Source organism: Lissotriton helveticus, chromosome 3_1, assembly GCF_964261635.1.
Source record: "Lissotriton helveticus chromosome 3_1, aLisHel1.1, whole genome shotgun sequence".
Classification (NCBI taxonomy): domain Eukaryota; kingdom Metazoa; phylum Chordata; class Amphibia; order Caudata; family Salamandridae; genus Lissotriton; species Lissotriton helveticus.
This window is the reverse complement of record NC_136061.1, coordinates 1,426,039,022-1,426,058,469: the sequence shown is the minus strand read 5'-3', so window position 1 is coordinate 1,426,058,469 and position 19,448 is coordinate 1,426,039,022. Positions and strand designations below refer to the sequence as shown.

General features: G+C 47.5%; 1 protein-coding gene across 2 annotated transcripts in view; it reads left to right on the top strand.

The window, feature by feature from the left end:
* The window catches only part of EPB41L5 (erythrocyte membrane protein band 4.1 like 5), a 1,262,314-nt gene that overhangs the window by 540,504 nt on the left and 702,362 nt on the right, over positions 1-19,448 (top strand). The window lies entirely within an intron of this gene.

The following is a 19,448-nucleotide window of genomic DNA, read 5'->3' as shown; positions in this document are numbered from 1 at the left end:
AATTCTATATGTTAAGGTAAGAGAAAAATTATCTCATTCGCACCTTACTATTTATCTCGCTCACTTTCTTCTCTCACACTTCATTCTCTTTTAGGTACTTGTGCCACATATAATCAGGGGACAGATAACACAACATATAATTCAAAGGCAACTGTATAGATTCAGTATAATATCACATTTATTTCATTATAAAAAACAGTTAAAAATGTTCTGTCTGAAGACACTTTATCTACAGTTCAACAAATTAAAAACAAAATAGAATAAAAACAGTTATTTTTTATGACAAAGTTCATAATGAGACACAATATAGCAGCAAGAGAGAGTTTCAAAAACAGACCGGACTAATTGGTCTTGTAGTTACACACATCTATTAAAAAAAAAAGGGGGGGCGTGTAACTCGCATTGCCAGGTTGTTAATACATTTTCCTCCTTTCTCCAACAATGCTGAGTAGATAGATTGTGTATATAGTTAGGGCGTCGACGCGTTTCGATGGTTTTCTTAGTTTATTCCATCTTTATCAAGACCAAATAATGACTCTCTATCAGTTGTTTCGAGAATAAACCTATAAAACATAATCACTATTAGAACTATAATATACTAACATAATGTAAAATTTCATTTATCGAACTATTCAGTTGCATGCAATTGATCTGAGACCCAGTAACATAGAAGTGGCCTATGGATCATATAACCTCGTTGTATTTTGGCAAACTGTATTAAAAAGTTACATCCTCTTATGTAGTAGGAGTATATTCATAACCACTCTATATTCTCTTTACATTCGGTTTGCACTTTGTCCCCTTATATATGGCTCAATCACCAACCTTCCTGTTTCTCAGGTTCATGCCATGACATACTCACTTCGCACATACTATTCTAATCAAACATTCGTACCTATTCCTATGATCTCCTGATCTAGCCTTAGCTTAGTATATTATCACTAATTTAGTTGGTCTCACCTTCTCAGAAAAGGGAAAACAGTCTTAGTCTTCCAGTGACTCCTATGTTATCTGTGAGGTGTGAGTCTTATGAAGAATGCTCGTTCGTAATTCGGTCTAGTTTGAAGCTATAGACCAGGAGACATAATTGTGGATAGACATCATCAATATGGACCACCTTTATCATAACTCTTACACTTTCTAGTCTGTAACGCTGGGCGAGAGGAAATAATTTTATGATTCACACCTTCAATTAAGTGGTTGGCCCCTTTAAAGTTACATTTTAGCCAATCCAGTTTTTAGAGGTATTCTCTTGAGAGGCGGTATTATCCTGTAAACATGTGAGATATAGAAAAATTATAGATCCCTTTATAATAATTCTCTCACTTTCATTCAGTCTCGATCGGACTTGATAAATAATTACCTTTATATTGACGAAAGAGGAAGTCCTAAATGTAGAGCACCTTTCGTAATCCTGCGGCTGTGCGGATGAATGCCGCTGTATCTGGCCGTTTTGAAATTTTTTATAATTTTGATTGGGCTCGCCCTCCTGCATGTTGAGATAATTTTTTTTTCAAGAGCTCACTTAGTTAATTATGAACCCGTTTGTAATGCTCTTATTAACATCTATAGCTACTCGCTAGGCATATAGGCCAATTTATCTTATTTATGGGATTAAAACCACTTGAAAGCAAACCAAGATGCAGCATCCTTTTGAGAAACCCAAAATGGATGAAAGAAGCATTTTCAATCCAAGAACCAAAGCTAGTGTGAAAATTCTTCTTAATTACTTGGTCCTTTTACATTTCTCAGAAACAGGGTGATATTGGATCATCAATGGCTGATCCAATTTCAAATCTTTATTTCGATCTGGTGATCATAAAAGATTTACAAAATATCACATCATTAAAATTCCAAAGTATCAGTGTATCATTGGTATTAGTACATAAGTTTAAAAGGAAGTAATAAAACAGGGGTGATAGTAAGACAAGGGCAGGGAGTTTCAAGGGTCTCTTGCCATCTTAATATATCGGATTCGGGCATGCCACATTGCAGTTAGGAATTTAGCTAAGGCAAACACAGTTGGCGGTGATAAATCTGTCTTTAGAACTCTGAATGCAGGTAGAAATGTTCTAAATCCCAGGTTTTTAAGGAGGGGGACAAGCCAAAATTTCCTGCTTTTTTGATAGGCTCGACAGAAAAAAATCACATGTGCTTCATTCTCCTTAGTGTGAGCACATGCAGGGCACGTCTCTGTAGGGGACCGGGAGGGCCATGCTTTGGTAAAGGACATCAGAGGAAGGGTCCCGTACCTCCATTGCAGAAATAGTTTTCTTGTTAAGACAGGAGTCATGCCATCCAAGACACTTTCGAGGTTGTATGAGTCTTTGATTATGATAAAACAAAGTGTCAAAGATCCCTCTCGTGCGCTGTCCAGGGCTCGGAGAAGCATTTTGTCATAATATGCTCTGGAGAGCACTTTCCTTGGGATCATGGTACTTGTGCTTTCTGGATGTGACCATAGTTCTGGTAATCCCAGGTTCTCACAAGTTCTCCTGATATAATTTATCCAAGGGATCTTGGTGGCGTTGGGGAGAGATAGAAATTCCTGTAACTCAGATCTGTAGGAGGTAAGATCTTGGCTGCTCCAGATACGACGCCAGAATGTTAATGGTTTGAGGCCTAATTCCTCTGTGATAGGCCTCAGACCCAAATCCAGTCTCAGGGGCAGGAGTGGGGTGCTTGGCGGGAGAGCGGTCAGCTGCCTTAGGAATTTATTTTCTGTGGTCAGCAAATTAGATGATAAATTGTGACCCCATATCTCTCCCCCATAGGTAACTCCCCCCCGCGCCTGGGCTTTATATATTTGAATAGCGGGGCTAAGAGGGCGGTATGTTGACTTAGTCGCAATCCTCATAATACCACCCGCCCTCTGGGCCAGCTTCATATTCGCTTTAATCTGGTGAGCCCCCCCACGTGAGGTTTTGGTTTAGGGTTATCCCCAAATACTCTATTGTGTGGACCCTTTCCAAGCGCACTGTGCCAAGCATAGGATTTGGCCGCTTGAAGGACATGGGGTTTAAGATCATAAATTTCGTTTTCTGGGGGTTAATTTCGAGTCCCCTTTCTGTGCAAAATTCCAGAAAGGCATCTAACACCCTCTGTATGCCCATCGGGGATTTGGACAGGAGCAGGGTGTCATCCACAAACATAATTGCGGGCACCCTGCTACCGATCAATTTTGGGGCATCGGTGTTGACAATCCCAGTCAGGTGCTTGATTACCCCGTTCACAAAGAGGCAGAACAAGGTCGGTGCAAGCACACAACCCTGTCTCACCTCTCTGTGAATGGGGAATCTTTCAGTTAGATTACCACTTCTCCCGCACCTGACCTGTGCGAAGTTGTTTAAATGTAATTTCATCAGGATTGCAAGAATGTCTTTCGGAACGCCTAGCTCTCCCATTACCTCCCATAGTTTGGATCTTGGCACTAGATCGAAGGCGGCACGTAGGTCCACAAAGACCGTGTACAAGGTGCCGCCCTCGATCAGCGCAGTCCTCCAGTACATAAGATTTAATCTGAATATTTGGTCAATTGTGGAGACCCCCCTCCTGAAACCTGCCTGGTATGGGCTAAGAGTGTGTTTCCTCCAACCAGTTCTGCAACCAGTCCAATATTAGCCTACCGAAAAGCTTCTGCGAAACATCGATAAGGCTTATTGGGCGGTAGTTGGCTGGGAGCAGAGGGGATCCCTTTTTAAATATTGGGACCACCTCTGCGCCCAGCCAAGTGTCTGGGACCTCCATACCCTTGAGAACCGCGTTAAATATCAGCAGGAGATAGGGAGCCCATATCCCTGGCTCCTGCTTGTAAAGATCTCCTGGCACCCCATCAAGCCCTGGGGCTTTCCCTCCTGCCAACCCTGCAATTGCAGCGCAAACTTCTTTTTCCGTGAAGGGTTCACCCTCGTGGTTGCTCGGAATAGTACAATGGGGGGTACCTTCCGACGAGATTGATAGTGCTCTTGCCATGTACTCGGGGCAATGTTGGGTTCGATTGCCGAGGGGAGATCTTCTGACCCATTATTGACTAGCCGCCAAAATTTACGAGAGTCTTTCATGGCTAGTGCACCAGAGAGTTCCTCCCAGTGTTTTTGGTCCCATTCGGCCTTCGCATTTGCCAACAATGTCTTATAAGCCCGTCTTCAGGCTTATATCACCTCCCGGGATCTACGCGCCTTTATTGCGAGTAGAAGTTCTCGTTTTGAGTCCCGGCATGTAGCATTGTACCAGGACTTTTTATATGTCCTGCTGGTTCTACCTGCTCCGTTAACAAATAGATCTAACTCCAGGGTATTTATTAGATCTTCGTGGATTCGCCATTGTTGCTCTCTGTTTTCCCCATTATCTAGTTCCTTTGCAAGGGCGAATGCCTTTTCCAGCACTGGGGTAATTCTGGCATAGAGCCTAGGTAGTATGTCGCCACTTGTGGCCAATTTTCCCCACCTAACTCTCCTCCTATTATTCTCCAGAAGTAACCCTGTTACTGCATTTTCTTTATCCAGTCCCATGTCCTCGATGCCTGGCATGGCGTATTAGAGTTCAAGGGCATTATGGTCACTGTCCTCTCTATCCAGAACCCTGAAGTCGAAAATTCGTGACCAACGTGACAGTTGGACCAGGACATAGTCTAGTCTGGATTCACTTCCTATTTTATTGAAAAGTGCATTTGCTTGGGTTGTCTGATTTGGTGCGTCCGTTACAAGCCCTTAGACCATGGTTAAGAGTGAGTGCGGTTATCTGGAGTGCAAGGGGGGGTCCAAGCTCTTGGTGGGGGTGCCACCGTGGCAGGTATCAGCCATCTTGAATCCTCCTCTAGGGAGGGTCCATCAAGAAGGCCAGGAAGTGGCTCATAGTGCGAGTTAAGGTCCCCTGCAACCACGTAGGAGCAGTCCCTTGGGATTTCGCTCAGGAAAACCGTAAGTTCTTCGATGGTATTTGATTCGCATGATATAACAGCGGGTCTCGAATAGACGTTTATTATCATCAGTTTTGCGAAATTTGGCCATTCTAACAGGACAGGTAAAATATCTTCAGAGTCGACAGTTAAGCACCTGGCCTGACAGCCTAGATGGGAGGCAACCAAAGTTGCCAACCCACCTGACGGTCGTCCCCTCCCCCCCCCCCCCCCCCCCCCATTTGGCGTATTTGGAGAACCCTGCAAACCCTGGGCATGTGTACTCCTCTCTTGCCCAGGTTTCCTGGAAGAGGCAGATGCTTTTTGAGCTAATGAAAGACAGCCACTCCTGGCAATCCATTTTATTACCAAGCCCGGCTACATTCCATGAAATCATGTTGAATGTTGGAAGTCTTGGGGGTAGTGCCTCAGTATTAGAGTGGCTGTTTTCTTTTGCGGCAGAATTTACCGTTGGGTGTTGTAATGAATCCCCCTGTCCAGCCCCTAAGTTACTACTGTTTCCCAATGTATCTGTTATAGGGTTACCAGGGTCTTGGTAGTGACTGGGTTCATTGGGAGCAGTTGTTAATTCTTCTAAGGGCTGGGCTCGTTCACGGTAGGTAAATCTGTCCTCACAGGCATCTATTAGGTCAAATTGGTGCCAACCCCTGACTTTAGTCTCTAGCAGTCAGTCAACCGTTTCCAGGCTGCTGTACCTGTTAGAAAAGGGGAAGTAAGCTGGGTGGTGCATTCTGTGTGGCCCTGGGACTCCTCTCGTTCTGCCACCCCATCCACCCCTCCTCCTAGTGCTATTCTCCCAGCCCTCTTCATCACCAATGGCTAATCAAGCAATATTCTTATGTAGGATTTTCTGGTCTTGATATGCACTTTAAAAAAAAAAGAGCATTTTCCGTTTTCAAGATATTTTTCTCTATGTGCTGTCATGCGGTGTAACTTGGTTAATGGCTTAAAAAGATATCCTGTAATTTGGGTTGCTGTGGCAGTGAAATACTTGTTCCTTCCATCCGACTAGAGAAACAGGCATTTAAAAAACATATTTAAAACTCTAAGATGACTTTTTGTGGTTGGTTTTTTAAGGTTTTTACAGGCTGGTGACCCTCTTTTGTAGTGGCTAAGCCATCAAAAGAGAAGGTTCCCATTCTCGGCTCGTACTCGTTAATCGGAGAGCTGTAGGGGCACGTAGCGAGGTGGCGAGAAGCAAAGGAATTCTAATCTAGACATAGTCGATGAGAAGGTGCCAAGTCGCCATGAACTTCTTTTCAGTGAGTGCCAGTGAGTGGGAGATTTGTTTCATCGCTAGGACACGCCATAGTCTATTGAACCACAGTGCTATTGCAGGGGCCTCGATTTTGCTCCAAAAGAGAGTAATAAGTTGTTTTGCTGCTCCTGTCATGCAGCAAAGGGGGTTTCAGTCGCAGCTTGTCATACCCTCTAACTGAGTGGGCTGTATGCCTAAGAGTAGTATGGTAGGGCCTGCCGAGTTGGGGTAGCGTACTGTTTCCTTAATGTGGTCCAAGATTTCTTTCTAGAATGTTTGGAATACTAAGTAGGATTACCAGATATGCAATAAATCTCGCAAACCCTGGCTGCAGTGCCAACATAAGGAGGCGGTGGGAGGAAATATTTTGTTAAGCTGAAGCGCCATTAGGTACCTTTGGTACATTATCCGTTTCCCCTGTGAGGGATGCTTCTATGTGTTTTGGGGGAGTCTTCTTAGCCCCTCCCACTGTTTAGTTGTTATGGGTGTCCCAGTGTTTCCCAGCGAATTTGATACCAGTGGGAAGTTTGCAGTCTTGCATTGCTAAATATGCGTTGCGGATGAGATGAGGCCTTTCGTGATGTTTGGGTGGATAATTTTCAGAAATGTGAGAGGGTCTGAGTAGGGGCCAATGGCGTAGTTGGAAGTATTGCATTGTCCATATGATTTAACGTTCCCCCCTTCCCCGTGAAGAGATCGCTTAGCTTCCTGTCTACATTGCACCGCCACTACGCTTGGCCGGACTGCGTGTTCTGGTGACCTGCAAGTAATGTCTGTGTGGACTTCGTGTTTTTTACTGAGGCGAGTGGGAAATAATTCGGGTCCGCCTACTCTTTTCATCCGATTTTATTAGCAATGCGTGACCACTGTTAAATTTGAACCCTATTAGTGCGGTTCGCCCTCCACCCCCACCGGCCCCCGCGCCTTAGGGCTTTGTTGTCACTTTGCTGAGTTTGCTCGCTGTCCCTGCGAAGCCAGTAAATCATATTTAATTGCGGCCAAAAGTCATTAGCCAAGGCTCTGGCAAGCACTTAGTCGTGTGATTTCCTTACACAATGGCACAGTGGAGCTGATGAATACAAGGTGACTTGAAACACAGAATGGAGTCATGGAACGTAACACACATTTCAAAAGGTAGCTATGAAAGCTGCTGGAATTCGCAATTACCTAGCTGGGAAGGGTTTCGTGTGCGAAAATGACATTCTAAATGCCTTTGGTCATATTGCATTATATCATCAAAGAGGAGATTAAGTTATTGGCGTGTGACATTTTTTCAGTATAGCATTTATTTTCCAGAAATGTGAATGTGCTCGTAGTTCCAACCCTTGTCTAGCAAAAATCGCTCTAATCTCCTTCTCTGGCTTGATGCCAGCAGAGCAGATTGCTGCGTTTCCAAGCGACCTGGAAACTAAAAGGGCGAGGACAGAGTTGCCTTCGTTTATGGTGACAGGTGCTGCGAGATAAAAATGAAATCCAAAACCTTATTTTTCTTTTGGAGTGCTAATAAAATCAATTTCTACAACTGGTACGATGTTGGTCCTGATAGTTTCGCCCTGTCGGAAATGCTCTCTGAACACATTTTTAGGTAGCCTTTCATGAACATTCATATGAATCTTCTTTATTATGTTATTGTCTTGCAAAAATAGAAAGAGAAAAGGAGTATCCACTAATAAATCTCTTTTAGACCTGGATTCGTTCTGCAAATTGTGTTTTAAGTGCAGTAACGCTTGTCAGGGCGGCAAAATGTGAAGCTTCTCAAATGACTTAGCTTGGGAGGCTGGATGTCTGCATCATCTTTGATAGCTTTAGACCTGCTGGTCCCAGAAAACGGCAGCAACTAGTATTTAAAAAACTGAGATATCTTACTAACTTTTGTGCCTCATAATTTTCATGCTGTCAATAAGGATTTTATGATATTCTTCGTATCGAAGGACTCTTATTAAGGAGATTAACCAACATTTATTTATGTTGTCTTTCTAAGGTTTTAGGACTTTTCAGTGTGTGGAAATCTTGTGCACGAAACACCGGTGTCCTCCACTTGGTCAAATTCTCATCTAACTGTTCTCTGTAATGTGGGTGGTTCCTCTTTCCTTCACTACCACCAGTGCTTTAAATGGGCCGGTATGGAGTATCAGCACTTTTTTCTATCTTGAGAGGGAAAGTACCAACACTTCAAGAGTAATGTAATACTTTTAATTGGAGAATACCAGCACTTCAGAAACGAGCAGGTACTCCAGTACAGACGACCTGCACTTCTGTTTTTCCATTTCAAGCACTGACTACCACATACCGTTTTATACTTGTTCCTCCTTTTGGTTTAAGGTTTCTGTTTTTAGAACAGTTCAAGTATGGACAATAAACTAGCAAATTCCCATTTCATGATGGCCCCTAAACATCTCTCGCTCATACTAGTGGAGACTAACAAAGCACAGTTTGCAACACAGTGCCCGGGAGACGCATGTCACTGGTTTCTGTATCACTTATGGATCGTGTTTCCTTTTGTATTGGTGGGGTGTGGCACAGCTTTTCTCATATCCAGTTTCTCCAGCCCTTGTACTCTGCATTTGTCAGAGATGTGGTTTCGACCTTCAGCTGTACAAGGTGGGCTTCAGGGAGCAATAGATGTGCAGTTGGTCTCTATTGGAGCAGGGCTGCCACTTTTCGTTCTGGATGTGCATCCCATAAGCCAGAAAGCTAGGTAGTGATGGCCTTTGTTTCCAAAGCTAAGAAGCAGTGGCAACGCTGGTGTATTTGGATTATACTAGGTAGATTATGTCATGCATGGGTGATTGAGTGCATGCCCAAATGCATGAGTTCAGGAATGGTTTCCTCCATCAGTCTGTTGGCTCAGTCTTCTAATGGAGAATTGTGCTAAATGTGGAGCCAGCTCCAGAAAATGAGGCAAACACTGGTAAGCAGCATGTTTTTCAAGTGGGTGTGGACATACAAACCCTGTCTGTGTACTTAGTTTACGGTGTCTCCGCCTTTTAGCATGACTAGAAACTTGGATTGTTCGACATGATTCTGGTTAGGTTGGTTATCTTAAAACCCAAATTTTAGCCACCTGACTTTCAGGGTTGCTCTGGACAATAAGTCTGGGGCTGTCTCTATCTGCAGCGCTTCCACAGAGTTGAAGTTAGTGTTTTTTCTCACTTTATTTTGAATAGTTTCCAAAAGATATTAAGGACACTATTTTATTATTGAGCATGTTGTCATTTGCTGTATTGGTTAGTTTTTAGGTTTTGCCTGAAACAGCGCACATGCGCGGTTAGTAAAATAATTTGTCAATAAAAAAGTTCAAAGTCTGCCCATTACTTACTATTGGTTGGCTTTGACGCCACTCTAGCGTGCTTGCTTCCTATTGGTCGCTGCCTCCAGCTCACCTCCTACTTCCTGCTGGGTCTTCAAGTGTTTGTCCTTGCTGTGGAGCATGGACCAAATATAGTTTTTTTGTCTGCAGCCAGTGTCCTTCCACTGGCTGCTCGCTCCTGCAGGGACTGCTAAAAATCAAACATACATACTCTGTACGTGTGCATGTGCCTGCAGTACCTCCCACCAGCCAGGCTCTTGCCCCCCGCCCACTCTTTGTTCACTTTTTGTTGCCTTCCTCTACACCTGCTTTGTGTTGCTGGTCCCCCACACTCCGGCTGCCCTCCGTTGTGTTGCTGCTCATTCCCTCTTCCCCCATGTTGCTTGAACCCCGCCCTGAAAAAAGGTTACATCTGCTGTCTGATATGGGTGTGAGGTGTGGAGCAGAGCGTGCCTATGGACACTTTTGATTCATATTTTTAACTAGTGCCCTAGAGGTCTTGAACATTGGAATAAGTAATGTAGAGGAGAGACTTGGAGTCAAACATTGTGTGATCTCAGATGCTGTATTGACATCCTCCCAACAGCTCTTGGCAGGGTGCTTCTGACGTGGACAAGCCAGCTGGATATTAGAGAGCCCTTGTTAATTGAATCCGCTGGTTTTTACCTGTTACACAGTTCTTGTCCAAGCTAAGAAAAAAGGACATTTCTCACTCCACACACCTAAAGCTTGCACTTGCTACTCCTCCCCTTAGACCAGATGTTTGTCCTCCCAACGAGACTACTGGCTTGCACAACAGTGGCGATTAAGTCAGTTGAGACATTTGTTAAAAACATGCTTTATGTGGTTTCTCTTAAATTAAGGAACATTGAATCTGCGTTAACTAATTTGACTGATTTAGTGGCTAACATGAAGCCTTCTTGTTATAAAGGACTGCCTAATGTGATTCATCAGGACGAAAAGATGGGGGAATCAAGCATGACTCATTTGTCTAACCTCTTATGCACAGAGTTGAGTGGCGGAGAAGTTTGAAGGGCAATGCTGTGTGGGAACCATTTAAGCAATGCTACTGACTCCCTGGATATATGTAATGTAGCTGCCCCCCCCACCCTCCTGTTTTTGTTTTCTTCCCTTGCCCCACTTCATGCACTGTATCCTCTCGCACAAGTCTCATTGTATTTACCCCCCCCCCCCAGATGTCACCTACTTTTGTCATTCTCCTCAAGAAAGTTCATATTCTACATGTTGACCAGAAGGAGTATTGGCTAGCTTTGAAAAACAAGGTTTTTCATTGGCTCATGATTCATGCTGGGCACTCCCTTTGGTTCTTATGAGGTCATCATTAAGGTCAGAAGGGTGGGTAATGGGTCAAAGAGAGGCTGGGTAACAGTGTTGTGGTTAATTATAGAGAGCTATCCGTGGCGGCCGCTTTATTGCATAGTTTAAACTACTTTCTCTTTCGGTTTTAGCTACATTCATGTGCTTCCCTTGGACTATTGGATTACAACTAAACAATGCCGCTTAACACCAAAACTAGCTTGCCTAAACTCCGTCGTGTTCGTCACACTCGCAAATCCATTTGCCCTTTTGGATGAAAATATAGATCAAAATAATTTTATATTATCTCAAGGTAGTGAAGAACAGGTTCAGGTATATATTATTAATTCTAACTCCATTGCCACCCAGCCTTCTCACCTTCCACTTGTTTCTAGTGTCAGCAGGGTTGCAGAATTTGTCGATGTACACATTAATTCTGCTACTTCTGGTGTTTTTAAATTTATCTCCTGGAATGTTGCAGGTGTTAGTACTAAATTGGATAACCAGAAGATATATGATCTGCCTTCAAGAGACATGGTCCATTGAGAATTTTTATATTGGTGTATACCAAATATTAGGTACTGTGGCAGGCACTGACAAGTGTGGATTATCCGTTTTAATTTCAGCTACGTTTACAAGGTAAAATATCGTGGGTTGGCATGGATTATCCTCACTATCAGTTGGTGTGTTTGGTTTCCCAGGCACATGTAACATCTTGGTCATTCATTTTTACAATAACTGGTTTGGCCATCATGACTGATATTCGTGTTTGTCAAGTCATCTAATGGATAAATTGGATCCCTTTGGAAATAGAACGCCAAAAAGATTGAAATCCTTTGTGTTGGAAAGAATAATGCATTGTCTGCAGTCAATTGGTGGCCTTGAGGTCTCAATAAGCCCCCTCTCTCCACGGAGTGGTAAAAAATGTGGGTTTTAAATTTGGTACAGACCTATCTTTTCACCACCAAATCTTCGCAGTTTCACGGAACCTGTTTCTCAGTGATCAAGCCCTAACATTTTTAGAATCTCGGCCTCTAGAATCTAGGAAAGCATTTGCTTTTTCCTTGATCACTTCCAAGATTGACTATTGTAACAGACTTTACCTTGTTGCAGCTAAATATCTCATTCTTAGCAGTGGAGCTGCCAAGAAAGTGATTTACTGAACATTGTGCCTGGCTTTACAAGGCAGTAATGCACACAGAAAACAATCTGAGACATGCTCATTCTTACAGAGTCCCATCGCAAACATGTTATTGCCACCATGCAGTAATAGACTCTTTAATGCATCTTTCGTTTTGGGACAGTTAAAATATTGAATCTCACTTCAGGGAAAAAAAATGCACATTTTCAAAGTGTACCTTATTTAAGTACTTTCGGTGATTAAATGAAAGGACAACTGGATTAAAGTTCACTATTTCAACCCCGGAATCGTTCCAACACTTAAAACAATAATTCAACTTAATTGAGCTAGGGTGACCAGAATTTTAAAGCCAAAAACCGGGACATTTCACAAAAATAGGACTACAATCTTACTTAAATCCAGCGCACTGAATGACAGTGCTACTCACCAGAGAATTACAGAACAGGCAGTAGGAACATGAATAAAATGCGATTTTCAAACCCACTAGCTTGCCTGTTAATTAAATTGCTTTCTTGAATCAACTGATAACTAACCCTACTTTGTAAAACAAAAGCAAAAAACCTCCTGCCATTTTCAGTCGACCCTCTCTAAAAACCGGGACATTATCTAAATTTCCTAAAATCTGCCGGGACAGCTGGTGAAAAACTGGGACCATCCTGGCAAATGCAGGACGCCTGGTCACCCTAAATGTAGCTAGATTATCCCTTTCTAGTTTAATTCACCGCCAACTTTGAAATCTCTTTAGACAAATTCTACTTTTCCCGACGAACGTGAAAACGTATCCTCACTTGAGATGAAACATGATAGTATTCCTTATCAGGGCAAGGTGAGGGCTCGCTTCCTTGCGCACATCACAAACACTTGCTGCAGTGCTGATAAACTTTTGTATGCCTACAAGCTTGTGTATTCGCTACCTGTGACAGGTCTGTGTTTGCGGTGTAAATGCAATGTACTAACACACAAGAAGCAGCCAGCCTCCTGGGTTGGGAATCGTTTATCCGGTGCAACTGTGCAAACGCGTAACCCAGTGGGCACTCCGCAGATTCCCGACACTGACTTATCACCCCGGAAGCCAGGTATTGAACCAGAAGCAATGGGTCTTGCGAGCTGTTAATCTGCGAAAACGGAATGCCATATGTGACCTGCATAAACGACGTATTTATCCAGTTTTGTGTAGCTACTGACAAAACAACCGAAAACAATTGATGGCTGGATGCAGGAGTGTGAAACTAAAATAAAATGGCACCACAGAATCACGATTTGCATTACACAATTTTGTGATGCGGCTTTAATAAATTAATTGCTTCTTTTATTTCACGGCATCGGACATTTTATGTTCATATAACTGCCACTGATCCAGCGAAAGGCCAGGATGAACATTTCACAATCAAAAAATTACTCAAAACTGACCCATAGACTCATTCAAATTTCCTTACTGTTTCGCTGGGGGTCAAGTTTTATTTCACTTTGATCTGAATTAGTCAATGCCTAACTAATCTTTACAGATCAACACTCTTCCTTTGGTCAATGGACCATTAGTCGAGTAGTTGATGGTGATATTAATTAACAATTTTAACTAATATAACTTATAATGTTCAATAAAATAATCACAGACTCCGGATAAGATTTATGGAATTTTATCTAATAACTCATTCAAAATTAACGCTCATTTATACAGATTCACAGTGCAAACTCCATAAACTTTCATGGGAGAGAACTCATTTATTAAATATGTTCTATTTAGAGGGGCGTGGCTAGGCACGCAATGCGGACAGCAGCACCCGGGTAGAGCTCCGAGCTGAGCCTCCCCTTCCCCGGGCTAATTCTCCGTCATTTATGGCCGAAACCGCCTGAAATTGCAGGCGGACCACCTGCTAGCCCTTCCCGGCGTTCTGGCCAATTTTTGATTTTGCGGACCACAGCTGACGCACCGGACTTTCCTGAGGCTACCAAGCGGGCCTCGTTGCTGCGAGACCGGCGGGGACAACTGCGGGAGACCAGGGACTGGGCCGCGAGTCAAGGCCCCACCAGCGACCTGAATTCCGGACCTGCCTGCTCCAGTCCTGATCGGGGCGTGGGCCCCGGGGAGCCCCCAGGCGACTTGATCCCTGCACCCCCTTACCCCCTGCTGGAGCGGAGCCATTCGCGACAAGAAGACGTCGCGGGCGAGCCGAGGATTGGCGGCGGCCCGGACCTGGGCTGTTGACGCTGGGCTGCCTGCCAGGTGCTGCACTGCGGTGAGACCGGGGAGCTCCTGATATGGCCGGACCTGCGGACACGAAGAAGAGAGCCCGGAGCGGAGGCCCGCTGCCTTGACCCTGAGGCGCGGTCCGAGGTGGCGGCCAGGCCCCGAGCCCAGACAGCTCTCTCCCCCCAAGTCGAAGCGGCCACGAATGCCTGACCGGCTGCCACACGGCGATGCGCCACTACTAGGCGGACGGCACCCGGGCTTGTGGTGCTGAGGGCTGGTTGCCCGCCCGAGGAGCCGCAGAGACGAGACCAGCGCCTGGGAAACAAGCCGGAGGTGGAGGTAAGAGGGCCCCCGACTGCCTGAGAGTGGGACAATATGGCGACCCCCACGTGCTGGCACTCCCCTCGCAGGTGAACCTGGGGCCACACTATGACACTGCTATCCCTGAAGGCCGGATTGCACCAGCTGCGCGCACGCGGTGAAAACGCTTGTACCCCACCGGGCCACGCACCGCACCCCCCCTTACTGCAGGACCGGCGTGGGGCGGGGTAACTCTGCTGGACTGTGACCCCCCCTGATTTATTGCCCTCCTTAATCCTAGCGCGGCAGGCAATCCTGAGAGGCGCAGTGCTGGCTGGTTGCGGTGCTCCGGAGCGCGACCCACCTTTCGGGAAGCGGGGAACTGCATAAGGAGGATGCTGAAGGTCCGAATCCTCTGCAAACACGGAGAGTTCTCTGGGAGGCATAAAGACATTGCGCTGCACAGCTGATGGGCTATACCCAACCGCCGCGTTTACTGATCCTGGACCCCCCGATGACCACGGACTGTGAGCTGACTCCTCCCGCTGGCCTGGGGGAGACCTGAGTCCTGTGCCCCTGGGAGATCGGATTGCCCTAGAGACTCTACCATCAGTGGGAAACACGTGGCCCCTGGTCCTGACGCTGGCAACCTGCCGCAGCATACCACTGCATGAGTGCGCCCCTTGCGTTAGAACTGCGCAGAGGGCCGACTGCGCTGCCTTGTGGGAACGGACACCGAGTGCGCCCCCCCAGAGTCCGGAAGACATAACTTGAATTGGGAATGACGGTCGCCCCGTCCCCTGAACTTGCCGCTGGTGGAGCCGCCTCGCACATGTCCGGAGGGATGCGGACCCGCACTGGTACTGGAGGAGCCCCGCCGAAGGGAAAGCCTGACAAGCCAACACGCAAGATGGCGGCAGACCAAGCCGCAACACGATTGGACACAATGCTCGCTGCCATGGAGCGCTTGGAACAATCCCTTCAGCAGACCAGGACGTCCCTGGAATCTAAGATAGATGGTGTTGCCATAGACCTTACCCACCTACGTGAAGACCACAGGAAATTGGCTGATCGCACTAAAACACTGGAGGGAACGGTCAAAGACCTTAGCCCCGCAGTCTCGCAGACTGACAAGCAAGTACAAGATCTCCTGGCTAGAGTAGACTTCCTGGAAGACTCAGCGGAGGACGCGGAAGGGAGGGCGAGACGCAACAACATTAGACTCGTCGGGGTCCCGGAGAAATGGGAGGGCGCCAGACCGACCCAACGAGTGGAGGATTGGATACGCGAGCTGCTACCCGAGGACACACTCTCGCCGCAGTTTGTAGTGGAGCGAGCACATCGCGTGCCCACGAGACCTCACACCACCGGTTCCAACCCGAGGCCCCTGCTCTTCAAGGTCCTAAATTACCGGGACAGAGACACTATTTTAAGGGAAACCAGGCGACTCGGGGAAGTCCGGATTGACAACGCCACGGTGATGTTCTTCCCAGATTACACCATACAAGTGCAATGCCAACGCCATGATTTTCTGGAAGTGAAGCGCCGACTACGAGAAGCGGGCCTCCAATACTCGTTACTCTTCCCCGCAAAGCTGCGAGTGGTGGCACGTGACAAAACTTACTTCTTCAACAGCCCTGCCGAGGTCAGCGACTGGATGGACAGCGGAACGGACACGACGCCGAGAAATATGCAACATCCTGAGACACGACCCCGAAGCCGCGGACCGCGGCGCAGACGTAGGAATAGGGACAACACAAATAACCGCCCAGATGACGCAACTCACCATTCCCCACCACTGGACCAGATACTCCGGGAACAACGGGACGCACTCAGGAGGGTCACCTAGCTAAGTGCCTCGCCGACATCGGATAGTGCTCGGGCCGCGAGCCCGCAACTGGCTCAAAGCGATGATGAAGCTATCTACAGGCTCCCAGACTCGCAGCTTTCGGTGGAGCTTCCGGTGGTCACGCCACAAACGGCTGACATGCCCCACTAAATCATACCTTGTGTGACTAACGGCCGACACCGGGGTGGCGGAGGTGGGACTCCAGGATGAACAATCGTTGGGACACTGTGGACACGGCTACACCTGGAACAGCCCCTCGCCGCCCTGGCAGCAGTCGGAAAAGTCCTGGCGCAGTGAGTATTCACCCAGAGGTATGGACGCTGAAAGGGCGATCTAGGGGTGGGATTGTTAAGTCCTCCGTCCACACCAAGTGAACACACTCCTACCACACACAATTGGGGAGCACACCTAGCTCCTACTGCTGTTATATGCATAGGCACCCGGAAGCCGACCACTGGAGAAGACATGGCCTACTCGGAAGCCACATTAGACTATATGGTGGGAACCGTTAGTAGCCCGGGGAGGGGCGACAGATCGATCTCACTTGCTTAGACATTGAAGATCTACCTTATTGATACCTAGCTTAAGCTGCCCCCTAGACTTGAACGTTAATCTTTCGCCCTATTGGCGTGTTTGGACGGCAACATGTTTCGTTGCCGACCTCTTGGTATTTCCTACTGTTTAGCAATGTTAATGAACCCAGTTACATTCCTTCTTCCCCACATCAGAGTACTGCCTATGCCTTTGCTGAACATGCCAAGATCTGTGTCCGCGGGGGAGGCGGGAAACCTTGAGGGAACGGTCACATGGGGGGTGGATAGCGGGGGAGGCAGATGCCTCCAGCGGTGATAGCAGTTATGGCTGAGATTAAGATATGCACATGGAATGTGAGAGGAATGCACACACCATTGAGGCGCTACCAGATCTACTCATACTTACGCCGCCACAAATTCCATGTAGTATTATTACAAGAAACACATTTAAATGCAGCTGAGGTCCATGCGCTGCGCAGGAGATGGCGCGGACAAATTTATGCCACTGAGTACTCCTCCTATGCCCGCGGGACGCTCATATGGATAAGACCGGGGACCCCCTGGGCAGTCATGGACACGCAGATAGATGTGGGAGGACGGTACGTGATAGTTAGGGGCAGACTTGATGGACACCCGGTCGTACTTGCCTCCATATACTTCCCAAACACCGAACAGGGTGGGTTCCTTGACTGCCTCTCCACAGCGCTGGTGCCTTGGCATGGGCTTCCATGGATACTCGGAGGCGACTACAACAGTGTCCTGGACGTCCACCTAGACAGGTCCACTGCTCCCCCACCTAACGCTCAAGCACACGTCACGACGAAGGCACTCCTCAACTGGGCCCAACACTGGCGCCTGCACGACGCATGGAGGGCCCGAAACCCCACGGCACGCATATACTCATATTGGTCGGGCGCGCACGCATTACATGTACGCCTGGACAGATTCATGGTCTCCCCTGACCTCCTCCCGCTGATCCTAGATTCTCAATACATGGGCCGCACCCACTCGGATCATAACCCCCACACACTGAGCATTGCATGGGACGTCCCGCATCCCCCCATTCCTACCTGGCGCCTTCAGCCAGACCTCTTACTCGACGCGACGTTCCGAGAATCCCTGCTCGCGCAATCAGCCCAATACTTTGAACTAAATGCTAACACAGCGTCCTCTCCCCAGATTGAATGGGATGCTTTCAAGGTGGTGACGCGGGGGTACTGCCTGGGAACGCAGGGACACATGAGAGGCCAAATTGAACGAGATCTGGCACGACTGGAATCAGAACTGCTAGGCCTCGAAGACCTGGCGAGGGGGGGTGCGGCCGCCCGACTAACTACGGCTAAGACGGAACATGACCGCCTACTGGACCGTTTGAAATGTGTAAATTTTGCGGCACACTCTGCTCGGATGCACAGACAGGGAGACAGACCGGGCAAACTGCTGACCTGGCTGATCGCGCGGGAAGACCGGTCGGCTCCAATATCGGCCATACAAGCCGGAGATGGCAGGGCACTCTACTCCCAACGCCAAATACATGAGGCGTTCACGGAGCATTACACAAATCTGTACCAGTCCCGGCTTTATGCCTCGCTACCCACCATTGTAGACTATCTCTCTGCCATACGGTTACCCACCCTAACCGCAGTACAACAAGATGACCTCGGAGCACCACTAGATCCCGAGGAACTCCGTGACACCATCTTCAACCTCTCGAACGGCAAGACTCCGGGGCCGGACGGCTTGCCGGCCGAGTTTTATAAGGCCGCCCCAGACATCCTGGTTCCACAACTGGTGAAGATGTAGTCCGCGGCTGTTGATGACTTCAACTTGCCACCGACTCTTAACGAGGCGACGCTTGTCTCCTTGCCCAAGCCTGACAGAGATAATACGCAGATGGGCTCTTATCGCCCTCTCGCGCTCCTGAACACGGACTATAAAATTCTTGCCTCCACGCTGGCCCGCAGGCTGGCCCCCTTCGTTCCCACGCTGGTACACCACGACCAAAATGGATTTGTGCCGACGAGACACACATCCCACAATATCCGCCGGCTATTTCGCTTGCAGGAATATGCCACGAGGCAGTGGCCGCGAGCGGGGTGCCTGGTGCTCGACTTGGAGAAAGCTTTTGATTCGGTGGAGTGGCCCTACTTGCGAGCGGTGTTGGAAAAATTTGAGTTGGGAGATGACTTTCTAACAATGGTAGGCCTTTTATACCACAAGCCCACGGTACGGGTCCGCACTGGGACCTTGCTCTCTGATCCTATTCGCGTACGGAGAGGCACTAGACAGGGTTGTCCACTGTCGCCCCTGTTGTTCTCTCTGGCTGTGGAGCCCCTGGCCATGATACTCCGGTCGCAGGGAGCTACCTGGGGAATACCGTTGGCGGACGGACTACATATAGTATCCTTATACGCCGACGACCTGCTACTATACGTCAGGGACCTCAGTAACGTCCCAGAGTCTCTCACTGCCGTCTTCGACACCTTTGAGGAAGTGTCGGGATTGCGAGTGAATTGGGCCAAATCGGGGGCCTACTCCTTCGGCCCGAACGTTCCCGAATGTGACATACGCATCGGGGGTGGAAGGTTGCAGTGGTATCCCAACACGTTCAGATACCTTGGAATACGCATA